Source organism: Pyrus communis, chromosome 6 (assembly GCF_963583255.1).
Source record: "Pyrus communis chromosome 6, drPyrComm1.1, whole genome shotgun sequence".
NCBI lineage: Eukaryota > Viridiplantae > Streptophyta > Magnoliopsida > Rosales > Rosaceae > Pyrus > Pyrus communis.
The window spans coordinates 7,429,354-7,442,350 of record NC_084808.1 but is presented as its reverse complement, the minus strand read 5'-3'; the positions used below and the strand labels follow the sequence as shown (position 1 = coordinate 7,442,350).

The 12,997-nt window shown below is 38.9% G+C and overlaps 1 non-coding gene across 1 annotated transcript; it reads left to right on the top strand.

The window, feature by feature from the left end:
• The first annotated feature begins 12,352 nt into the window (after positions 1 to 12,352).
• LOC137738525 (small nucleolar RNA R71) lies at positions 12,353 to 12,463 on the top strand. Its single transcript, XR_011068969.1, has one exon. It is a non-coding gene; the product is annotated as a small nucleolar RNA R71 (small nucleolar RNA).
• The last annotated feature ends 534 nt before the right edge of the window (positions 12,464 to 12,997 follow it).

The window sequence follows — 12,997 nt, the reverse complement described above, 5'->3', positions numbered from 1 at the left end:
AAACTCTTGTAGTAAGAGTATCCATCTAATTAAGCGTGGTTTAGCATCTTTCTTTGTCATCAAGTACCTAAGGGCTGCATGATCAGAAAACACAATAACTTTAGATCCCACAAGATATGACCTAAACTTTTCTAAGGCAAAAACAACAGCAAGCAACTCCTTTTCAGTAGTGGAATAGTTAAGTTGAGCATCATGTAGAGTCCGGCTTGCATAGTAGATCACATGTGGAAGCTTGTTCACCCTTTGCCCTAAAACTGCACCAATAGCAAAGTCAGAGGCATCACACATCAATTCAAAAGGTAAAGACCAATCTAGTGCCATAATAATAGGGGCTGAGGTTAGTTCATATTTCAAAGTATTGAATGCATCCATACAATCCTTATCAAAATGAAATGCAACATCTTTAGCTAACAGATTGCATAATGGACGAGTGATCATTGAAAAGTTCTTAATGAAACGACAATAAAAACCCGCATGTCCCAAAAAACTTCTTACTCCCTTCACAGTGGTGGGGGCTACCATATTGGTGATGACGTCAATTTTGGCTTTGTCCACCTCCATTCCTTTGCTAGAGATTACATGTCCTAACACAATTCCTTGTTTCACCATAAATTGGCACTTTTCCCAATTGAGAACCAAATTTGTTTCCTGACATCTTTGAAGTACTAAGGAGAGATGGTTAAGACATTCATCAAAAGAGGAACCAAACACTGAGAAGTCATCCATAAATACCTCAATGAATCTTTCTACCATGTCAGAAAAGATGGCCAACATGCATCTTTGGAATGTTGCTGGAGCATTGCAAAGTCCAAAAGGCATTCTCCTATATGCAAATGTGCCAAAGGGGCAAGTAAAGGTTGTTTTCTCTTGATCCTCCGGAGCAATTGCAATTTGATTGTAACCTGAGTAACCATCAAGAAAACAATAGTGTGAGTAACCTGCCAATCTCTCAAGCATTTGATCTATGAAAGGCATAGGAAAGTAATCTTTTCTAGTGCTAGAATTCAACTTCCTGTAATCGGTGCAAACACGCCAACTAGCCGTGGGCTTTGTAGGCACAAGCTCATTGTTTTCATTCCTCATTACTGTGATTCCCACCTTCTTAGGTACCACTTGAATAGCACTCACCCATTTGCTATCAGAAATGGGATATATGATCCCCACATCTAACAATTTCAACACCTCATTCCTAACAACTTCCTTCATGTGTGGATTGAGCCTTCTTTGTGGTTCACGGGTTGACTTTGCTCCTTCCTCCAAAAGGATCCTATGCATGCACATGGTAGGGCTTATTCCCTTGATATCTGCAATAGACCAACCAAAAGCTGATTTGAACTCTTTTAACACCCTAATTAGTTTATCTTCTTCATTTGGGGTGAGGTCAGAAGCTATGATAACTGGAAGAGTTTCAAATTCAGCTAGATATGCATATTTTAGATGTGGTGGAAGTGGTTTAAGTTCAAGCTTTGGTGCTTTAACAGTAGAAGGAGTTAGATGTGACATTGATGATTCTAAAGGCTCTAAAAGAGGTGAAACATTCAAAGGATATGGTGCCAATGCTTCCAAGGCAGCTACTTCTTCCATGAGTGCATCTTCTTCATCAAACTCATCTTGAGATTGACTCAAAACAGTTTGTAATGGTTCATTAGATTGTGCCTGCAAGAACTTAGAGAAAACAAGTGAATCAAGCACATCAATGGCATAACAATCAAGAGAGGAAGAAGGATGAGAAAGAGACTCAAACACTTTGAATTGAACTGTCTCTCCTAACACTGTCATAATGAGGAGTCCATTTTGCACATCAATGATGGTCTTGGCCATGGCCATGAAAGGTCTCCCAAGCAATATAGGCAACTCTCGGTCATGTATAGGAGCTTCTTCCATGTCCAACACTACAAAATCTGCAGGCAAGATTAGTTTATCAACTTGAACTAGAATATCTTCTACTATACCTCTTGGATATTTCACGGATCTGTCTGCAAGTTGTAATGAAATGGTGGTGGCTTTCAAATCTCCCAAACCTAGTTGAAGGTACACTGAATAAGGCATTAAGTTGATGCTAGCACCCAAATCAAGCATCGCCTTCTCTACTTTTTTGTCCCCTATGGTGATGTTGATAGAGAAACTTCCTGGATCCTTGAGCTTTGGTGGAAGTTTTCTTTGTAAAACTGCACTCACATGCTCGGACACCATTACCTTCTCATGTGGTCCATACTTCCTTTTGTAGCTGTTTAACTCCTTGAAGAACTTCCCATATGTCGGCATGTTCCTAATGACATCAAGCAAAGGTAAGTTAACATTCACTTTGCTTAGTATATCAAAAATTTCCTTAAATGACTTATCCTGCTTGCTCTTGGCAAGTCTTCCAGGGAATGGTATTGGTGGAGTGTATGGTTTCTCGGCCTTGTGAAGATTTGGTGCTTCAAATGAGGAAGTAACATGGCTTGGTTCCTCATTTGGTTTCTCATTTGGTCCTTGAGTAACACCTGCATTCACATGATCATATTCATCAGTAACTTCATTGCCAACTCTATTATCAATCACCTTACCACTTCTAAATGTAGTGATTGCTTTGGCTTGCTCTTGGTTCCTTTGGAGTATCACGGGTTGGCTTGGAAATTTCCCAACCTCTCTTTGGTTCAAGGCATCTGCAATCTGCCCCAATTGTGTCTCCATTTTGGTTAGAGCCGCCGAATGTTGTTGGAGAGTGCTATTTGTGGAATGTTGGAATTGCAAGGTGTTTTGGGCTAACAACTTAACCGTATCCTCTAGAGTAGTGGCAGGTTTTGGTTGGAAATTTTGGAAATTGTTGTTCTTCCATGAGAGGTTGGGATGATTGATAGGAGCATATTCATGCGACTTAAATGGCTTGTTCTCGTGCATTTACGTTATGTTTCTTTAGTTATTTTAGTCCTTTATGCTTCTTTTGTGTGTTTTCAGGTTCTAAGGGCAAAGTATGCAAAAGGATGCCTTTTGGAGCCTTTTGGAGCAAATTAGAGATTGGAATGGATATCATATGCTTGGAGCCAAGAGGATGGACGAAATTGAAGGATTCCTACTCCATTGCAGCCACATGCACATTCAATCATTCACACCAAAACATTGCACATGCATTCATAATCATTCACACCTTGCAGCCACTCCACATGCATTTCCAGCTTTCCACCAACCTCCTAGCTGTCATATTCCCTCTTTTTCACCTATAAATAAACATCCATTGCAGCCACATGCATTCCCCCTTTAATCCACATGCTCTCCCATTTCAGATTGCATTCCCACTCACCACAAATCAGCCACATGCATTTTGCCTTTCATCATTGCACCACAAATCAGCCACATGCACATTCACCCCTTTCTCCACCTATAAATAAGCATCCATTGCAGCCACAAAACTCATTCCCATATTCAGAAATTCATAGACTCTTCCATACACATTCATTCACGCCAGAAATTCATTCCCTCTCTCTAACACAGCCATACTTCACCATTCTTCATATTTTCTGCCCAAAAACACTCCTTGCCTTCCCTATTAATCCAAACACCACTCCCCAAACCATTCACACCACCAAACCTCACCTTAGACCTTGTGCTACAACAACAAGGAAGAGAAGAGTGCCTAAACGTTCATACAATTCAAGTTTGAGTTGTTGGAATGTTTAGGTGTTTCTTTGATTTCAAAGTTATGAGGAACTAAACCCCCCATGGTTAGGGGGTGATTCGAAATATATGTTTATGCTTGCATTTTGATTTGATTACATCTAATTGCATTTCATAAGTTGTGGATTCAATTTGTTTAACCGTTTGATTGATAACTTATTTATGTATGTTTATTGAGAGTGCACGCTTAATTTTCATGCATGAATATGACGCTAGAATATAAGTGAGTTTCACCTAATAGTTACGAACTTATATTCACAAGTAGTGGAGGTTGCTTATAAACAATCGCGTTAAACGAATTCTTGGCATAAGTTTCATGCGTATTCCATAGTAACGAATGCCTCGTCAACACTTATAATTTTCATAGAGCGTAATGATTCTTGCTTGTATCTCTATTATGCAATCATGTAGGGGACTTGTGGAGAATGTTTTGAATTGTTGTATGCGCTAACCCATCCAATTCAATAACGTTAGGAAGATTTGAAGGTTAATTAGTGCATCACGGTTAACTTGGGGTGTTGAGAATTCATGGTTTATTGAAATGCAATTGGAAATCATTTTATTATGCAAGTGTAACATGTGTGGAGATGAACCCCTTAGCTAGGTTCCCATCCATTCAATTCCATCAAATTCATATTTACATTCTGTTTTAATTTAAATCTGTGCATTTAGCTTAATTTCGTCAAAACCTAAATCCCCCTTTACTTTAATGTCCAATTTAGTTAGAAAGTATCTTAGTTTGTGTTTATAAGTGTTTTGATTCAGTTTGTTACATAAATTCGTCCAAATTCACCAAAGTGCTCAAAACTGCCCAGAAAGTGATTTTAAGGCAGTTTTGAGTGTTTTGGGTGATGTTTGAGTCTTTTGGTTTGTTTTAGTGTTTTAAAGTTTAGTTTTGCATTCTTTGAGTCTAGTATAGTGTTTTATATTGTGTTTTTACGTTTGAATCAAACCATAATCTTAAATTCGTCCAACATTGGGTTTAAGGTCAGAAACTGCCTAGTTAGTGTTTTTAGGCAGTTTTGAGTCTTTTGAACTTGTTTTGAGTCCTTTGAGTCTTTGTGAACGTTTTTAACTTTGTTTTTACGTTTTTGTGTCAAATCCAAGTGATTAACAATCCCTCCTAATCCCCGGTCCAGAACGATCCCTACTTACATACTTACTACAATTGACAAAAAGAGGGTTTAATTTGTGTGCGTATAAATATCGCATCAAATTTTGGCGCCGTTGCCGGGGATTAGCAACTTTGCTAATCCTTTGGATTGTTATTTTCGTTTTCTTATTAGTTTTAGTTTTAGTTTCTGTTATGTATTTCAGTTTTAGTTTTTGATTTGTATTTTGTTTGTCGATTTTAAGTACTAGAGAAGCACAACATGGCACTTGATAATGCTTCTCTTTTGTCACAGCTCATGGAAAGGTCACAAATGCAAAGCGTTGGTACATTTGATCTTCAATCAAGGAATAACGTGTTTTCCAATACTTACAATTCGGATTGGAGTGATCATTCAAACTCTATGTGGTGGGAACCTCAACATGTTCAACAAGAAGGATATTGGCAGCCACCATATGAGGAGTTCTATTCAACGCCTATGCAGCCACCACAACCTCATATTCAATATGCCCAACCAAACTCAAGTTCTTCAATAGATTATAATCAAAAGCTTAATGAATTAATTTGTTTGGTGCAGGGCTCACAAAATCAAGACAATGAGGCTCAACAAGACGGATATTGGCAGCCACCATACGAGGAGTTCTATTCAACGCCTATGCAGCCACCACAACTTGCCCAAAGTAATGTAGGTAATTCAAATGATAATGATACGATTTTTCAATTACTTACTACTTTGACGCAGGGAGTCCAAGCTCAAAACGAAGAGAGGGAAAATCAAGACAAAAGGTTGGACCATTTGGAAAAGCAAATTGGGCAGATCGCGGAGTTCGTAGGATAGTTTCGAGACCAAGGCGAACTCCCTAGTTCAAACATTGCAAATCCGAAGGGAGGATTTGAAACACCTTTGCCGGAGGCACCTATTGCTCCTACGCCATCTAATTCAAGTAAGGTTGTTCCAAATTTAATTAATTCTAACCCCATTCCACCTAATATCCCTATTCCTTGCAGATTCATGACTTCCAAGGAAGAAGAAGGTGAAAAAGACATCTTGGAAGACCTTCCAAAGGTGAAAAGTAGGGAATGTCATGAATTCATCAAAGAGGACGTTCTTGAAACCACAAAACCCAAAGAAGTTGAATTTGATGACATTGGACAAGTCATAACCATCGCATGCAATCTGGCCAAGTCCAATATCCCTGAAACTTTCAAGGGAGTGGTGTTTTTTATGAATCAGGCACCTACACTAGAATTCAAACCAATGCTGGTTCACTTCAAGTATCACCTTCCATTCAAGGACCAATTCCATGCCGTTTGATTTGATTTAAAAAAAAAAAAAAAAAAAAAAAAAAGATACTAAACATGGAGAAAGATGGAGCTTCACAAAGGTTGTTTACGTGAAGCCCCACTACGAGGCGTCGGAGCAGAAGGCATCGGAGCAGAAGGCATCGGAGCGGAAGGCATCGGAGCTAGAGCATTCGAGGCCTCAATACTTGGCCAAACGCTGGATGAGCCAGGAAAAATGTGCCTCTGGAAGTAAGCCGCAAGCCTTTGACGGTCACTTTGCATTCGACCATTGGATTCTTGCAGCTCATCAAGCTTCCTCTTCATGCCCGTCGAATAGTTGTTTGCAAGCACATGCAAACTTCTATTCTCATACTTCAGCTGCTTGATCTCTTGCTTGAGACTTTCCACCTCTGCCATCAACGATTCAACCTGACGGGAGCGAGCAAGTAGGCGTTGGCCCATGTTGGTCACAGAGCCTGCACACTGAACGCTGAGAGCGAGGGACTCTTGAACGGCCAACTCATCGGACCGTCCTGAAAGCAGCCTACTATCCTTAGGAGTGAGGAGGTTCCTAGCTACTATCGTAGCTGTTGTTGCATCCGTCATCATGGAGTCCTCACCTGTAAGAGGACCGTTAGAACCTAAGAAAGAAGGGCGCCACACATTACCTTGACGGGGTGCAACCGGATCGCTGCTGAGACTCAAATCTAAGCAAAGGTTTGATGAGTTAGTCATTTTTTTCAAAGGTGTTCAGAGAGAAGGGGTGGATGGAGTTAATTCTCAAAGGGCCGGAGTAGATTTTCAAGAATGGGAAATCTTCAGAGTGTGTATGTTGGGGTGATCGATACCGCTATAAAAAGCCAAGCGACACGACCACCGATTCAAAAATTCGGATTTTCCTGCATGAAGTTCGGCGACGCGTTCGCGGCTTTTCAGAAAACACGTTCAACTTTGTCAAAAGATATCTGACAAAGTCGATAACACGTGGAGGCCATCATCGCAACTACACATCTTTAGCCGACAAGCGCAAAGTTCGGCGACGCTTTCTCTGCTTTTCAGAAAACGCGTGGTGACAGAGCAGCGCCCGTGACTACTTTTGCCGTTCAGAAATCGAAGAGGCGTCGTTCAGAAATCGAAAAGGCGTCGTTCAGATATCGAAGAGACGTTTGTCGATAAGGGTAAAAGAAAAGTACCACCACTTGTTATTAAGAAATCCCTATATATGTCGACATTCATCTCTTATGGCAAGGCAGACCTCAAGAAAATGTCCAACTCTTCCGCACCTCTGAGGGCGCTCTCCCAGCAACGCCTTTTGAAATACTCAATTTTTTCTCCCCCAAAGAAGATACCAGATACCGGGAGTACAGATGAGGAAAAAGGAAACGGTCGATCGAAGCATGTGGAGACAACCACAACAAATACATGTGCTGCTTCATTCGCCGTTTCTTCAAAAGCAAAGGTATCTCATATCATCAAGGTCTAAAGCAAAAGTATCTCATATCATGCTCTTTCCCTGTCTTTTCCTTTGCCTTTGTTATTACTCGCATGGCAAAGTAAACGAAAGCAATCAGCGGCACTTGGAGTCAGTCTTCTGTTCTGGAACCGACTGCCTGGAATCCATTCCTGATTGCTTACCTAGCGTTGCTCTCGAGTAGTCATCTTCAACGGTTGACACACTTCCAGAGAAAGGACCACTTCTGCAAGGGGAGCAAGCAAGGCAAGTGAAAATGATACATTGAAGCATGTGGAGACAAACATAGGCTGAGTTATCCTCCAACCCTTTTCAATACGAATTGGAAAGATTGAACAAAGAAACAGACCAAAGGAGTAAGCTCAGACCTTCGGGGGAGACCAAAAGAATCCTGCTGCCCAGTTCAAGAGTAGCACAAAGGAAAATCAACGATGGGAGGAACCCCTGTGGAATCAACAACATCAAGCCTCAATGCAATCAACAAGGAGAAGATGGAATTTACATTCCACAACCAGATTTGCGTCTCTAAACTCTTCTCTTTGTTATTTACATTATGCCATGTTTAGTATGTTTCGTTGCTGTTGTTATGTTTACTTTTGTTTGGTGTGATTTTAAGCTTAAAACATTGAGGACAATGTTTAATTTAAGTGTGGGGGGGTAACTAAGTATATCTGATGCAAAGTCGTGGGATTTTATCACCCATAACTTCAAATGTTGTTCCTTGCTGTTTTAAAACGTTTTTAAGATGTTTTAGAGTGTTTTAATATGTTTTGTTTTTATAAATCCGAAAAACATATAAAAATTTGAAAAACATGTTTTGAAAAGCCTAAAAAGAGTGTTTTGAGTCGTTTTTGTGTGTTTATGTCTTAGGGTACCTTCCAACACAATGACGAGGATTTGGTTTGTAATTGCATGACTATTAAAAAGAGTTATAAACATAGAGAAAAGTTTGATTTACTCTTGGTATATGCTTGGTTATGGTTATAATGTATGACTTCACATGAAAAATTCGTTTTTGTAACATGCTTGAAGGAAGGAACTCAAACAAACGCTACAACCCTGTGAGACTCGAGCCATTACCTTCTTTGGAGAGTTATATTCTGTGATTCTTTGTTTTCTAAAGTTGTTGCATGATCTCAATATTCCTTGCTTGGTTGCTACTTAGAATGCAATTGTATCATGATAGAACTAAATGCTAGAACTTATATCCGTTTCATTCAAAGCATGATATTGATTGCATAACATACAATAAGATGAAGTTGTTAGTCAAGCCAAAGCCAAAAAGCCTACCCCTTTTCACATGTATTGTAGGATTACCCCTTTTGAGCCTTTTCAAGCTTATTTTCTTTGTTAACCACATTATCCTCACCTAGCCTAGATTAGGACTTTCCATACCCTTGTTCTTAAAGGATAGTGAAGCATGACTTAGAATGAACTCCTTTTGATCAATATATTGCAGAAAATAAGTGTGGGGGAAGATAATAGGGCACGGCCAAAGAATGAAATAAAGAAAAAAAAAAAAAATTCGTGGAAAAAAAAAAAAAAAAAAAATAGAAAAGTGTTGAAAAGAAAGAAAAAGAGTTGAAAAATAAGTGAGAATGATCTCACAAGCATTGGTTATTGAAGGAAGGGTCCAAAAGAGTGAATTTGACCCTAGTTGTTGCATGAATCTTCCCTTGTGTTTAAAAGTTGATTTCTGCCATTAAAAGTGAGTTCAAGTGTCAATTTCATTACTTCGCTTCCTATTACTTTAAAAACCTTTGTTTTACTTTACCTTTCTTTGTTAAAACATTACCCTTAGCCCCGTCACAACCCTCAACTTCTATCTTGATGTTATGTGTTCAATTTGTGGAGTTTGGAATTGATATGAGCTTATGGAATCACTAGTTCTCATTCTAAGTAGTAGCATTCCATTCATGAGATCATATTCATGTCATTATCGTAAATCCAGAAAATGCTTTCTTTGTTATAACATATGTGAGATACTAGTCTTTCATGTTTACATCAATCTCTCACATATAACTAGTGTAGGGTGTGTAGTCAGAAAATCTGTGTGAAAATAGAGTGCATTCTTGTAAGGATTTGAGCAAATTCTCTAAGGCATGTTACTACATTCGAAATGTGTTTTAAATGCTTAATTGTGAACTAGTATGTGGTGACTATGATTAAGAATGTACTTAAGTGTAAAGATGGCTAAAATCTGTGGGAATAATGATTTTTAACATGTCATGTGCATTGGAAATCCCTGAGACAATTGTTGGAAGGTGTAGGTTGTGTTTTGTTCGTTTTGTTTTGTTTTTGGTTTCTTTTGTTTTGTTTTGCTCGAGGACTAGCAAAAGCTAAGTGTGGGGGAATTTGATAGGAGCATATTCATGCGACTTAAATGGCTTGTTCTCGTGCATTTACGTTATGTTTCTTTAGTTATTTTAGTCCTTTATGCTTCTTTTGTGTGTTTTCAGGTTCTAAGGGCAAAGTATGCAAAAGGATGCCTTTTGGAGCCTTTTGGAGAAAATTAGAGATTGAAATGGATATCATATGCTTGGAGCCAAGAGGATGGACGAAATTGAAGGATTCCTACTCCATTGCAGCCACATGCACATTCAATCATTCACACCAAAACATTGCACATGCATTCATAATCATTCACACCTTGCGGCCACTCCACATGCATTTCCAGCTTTCCACCAACCTCCTAGCTGTCATATTCCTTCTTTTTCACCTATAAATAAACATCCATTGCAGCCACATGCATTCCCCCTTTAATCCACATGCTCTCCCATTTCAGATTGCATTCCCACTCACCACAAATCAGCCACATGCATTTTGCCTTTCATCATTGCACCACAAATCAGCCACATGCACATTCACCCCTTTCTCCACCTATAAATAAGCATCCATTGCAGCCACAAAACTCATTCCCATATTCAGAAATTCATAGACTCTTCCATACACATTCATTCACGCCAGAAATTCATTCCCTCTCTCTAACACAGCCATACTTCACCATTCTTCATATTTTCTGCCCAAAAACACTCCTTGCCTTCCCTATTAATCCAAACACCACTCCCCAAACCATTCACACCACCAAACCTCACCTTAGACCTTGTGCTACAACAACAAGGAAGAGAAGAGTGCCTAAACGTTCATACAATTCAAGTTTGAGTTGTTGGAATGTTTAGGTGTTTCTTTGATTTCAAAGTTATGAGGAACTAAACCCCCCTTGGTTAGGGGGTGATTCGAAATATATGTTTATGCTTGCATTTTGATTTGATTACATCTAATTGCATTTCATAAGTTGTGGATTCAATTTGTTTAACCGTTTGATTGATAACTTATTTATGTATGTTTATTCAGAGTGCACGCTTAATTTTCATGCATGAATATGACGCTAGAATATAAGTGAGTTTCACCTAATAGTTACGAACTTATATTCACAAGTAGTGGAGGTTGCTTATAAACAATCGCGTTAAACGAATTCTTGGCATAAGTTTCATGCAATCCATAGTAACGAATGCCTCGTCAACACTTATAATTTTCATAGAGCGTAATGATTCTTGCTTGTATCTCTATTATGCAATCATGTAGGGGACTTGTGGGGAATATTTTGAATTGTTGTATGCGCTAACCCATCCAATTCAATAACGTTAGGAAGATTTGAAGGTTAATTAGTGCATCACGGTTAACTTGGGGTGTTGAGAATTCATGGTTTATTGAAATGCAATTGGAAATCATTTTATTATGCAAGTGTAACATGTGTGGAGATGAACCCCTTAGCTAGGTTCCCATCCATTCAATTCCATCAAATTCATATTTACATTCTGTTTTAATTTAAATCTGTGCATTTAGCTTAATTTCGTCAAAACCTAAATCCCCCTTTACTTTAATGTCAAATTAGTTAGAAATCAATTTAGTTTGTGTTTATAAGTGTTTTGATTCAGTTTGTTACATAAATTCGTCCAAATTCACCAAAGTGCTCAAAACTGCCCAGAAAGTGATTTTAAGGCAGTTTTGAGTGTTTTGGGTGATGTTTGAGTCTTTTGGTTTGTTTTAGTGTTTTAAAGTTTAGTTTTGCATTCTTTGAGTCTAGTATAGTGTTTTATATTGTGTTTTTACGTTTGAATCAAACCATAATCTTAAATTCGTCCAACATTGGGTTTAAGGTCAGAAACTGCCTAGTTAGTGTTTTTAGGCAGTTTTGAGTCTTTTGAACTTGTTTTGAGTCCTTTGAGTCTTTGTGAACGTTTTTAACTTTGTTTTTACGTTTTTGAGTCAAATCCAAGTGATTAACAATCCCTCCTAATCCCCGGTCCAGAACGATCCCTACTTACATACTTACTACAATTGACAAAAAGAGGGTTTAATTTGTGTGCGTATAAATATCGCATCAATGATCTCTCCAACTTGAGTTATATGTATTGGAATACACATCATTCCTTGGCCTTTGATTGTAAGAATTCATGAGGTTCACTTGCTCTTGAACATACTCGGGATAAGCTTCCCTAGATGGACATTGATGAGTAGGGTGGCTTGGTATGTTGCAAATGGCACACACTTCATTTGCTTTTGGCACCATGTTGAGCACGGATTCAATCTTCCTTTCTAGGTTAGCTACCTGCAACAAAAGATCATGATTAGAGCTTGTTGCATAGACTCCAACTTTCTTACCCCTTAAATCTTTGTGTTGAGCATTAGACCCCAACATCTCATAAATGTTATATGACTCTTGGGCATTCTTTTTCTTCAATGCTCCACCTGCTGCATTATCAACAGTTGATTGACATGTTTGGGTTAGTCCATCATAGAAAATTTGCATTTGTAAGTGAAAAGGTAACCCATGGTGTGGACATTGCAGCAAGAGGCCTTTAAAGCGCTCCCAACACTCATTGAAAGGTTCTCCATCATCTTGTTTGAAGTTGAATATTTGTCCCCTTAATGTGGTTGTCTTTTGAGTGGAAAAGAACTTCTCCAAGAACTTATTAGCCACAGCATCCCATGTAGTGAGGGAACCTGGTGTTAGAGTCATCAACCAACTCTTGGCCCTATCTTTCAAGGTGTAAGGAAACACTCTCATCCTCAAATTTGCTTCACTCACTCCCTGCAAAGGCAAACCACTCACAACATTGTAAAACTCTTTAATATGAGCTAAAGGGTCTTCATTAGGTAAGCCATAAAAAGAGGGAAACATATGGAAATGTGAAGATTTAAGATCATAGTTTCTAGCTTCTGTGGGCAGCAAGATGCATGAAGGTGAATTTGGTATGATTGGCTGAGCAAAGTCCTCCAAAGCTCGAAGCTCATCTTGGTTGCTCGCCATCTCTTCTTCTCTTTCCCAATTAAATTGCTCAGATCCTTTACTTGTTGAACTAGGTGAATTCCCTTCCTCTTCTTCACGGATAAAGGAGGAACTTGATGGCACAAAGTTGTCCAAAGTGTGGCCCTTTAACCGTTCAATTCTTTGGCCTAACTCAACAAGT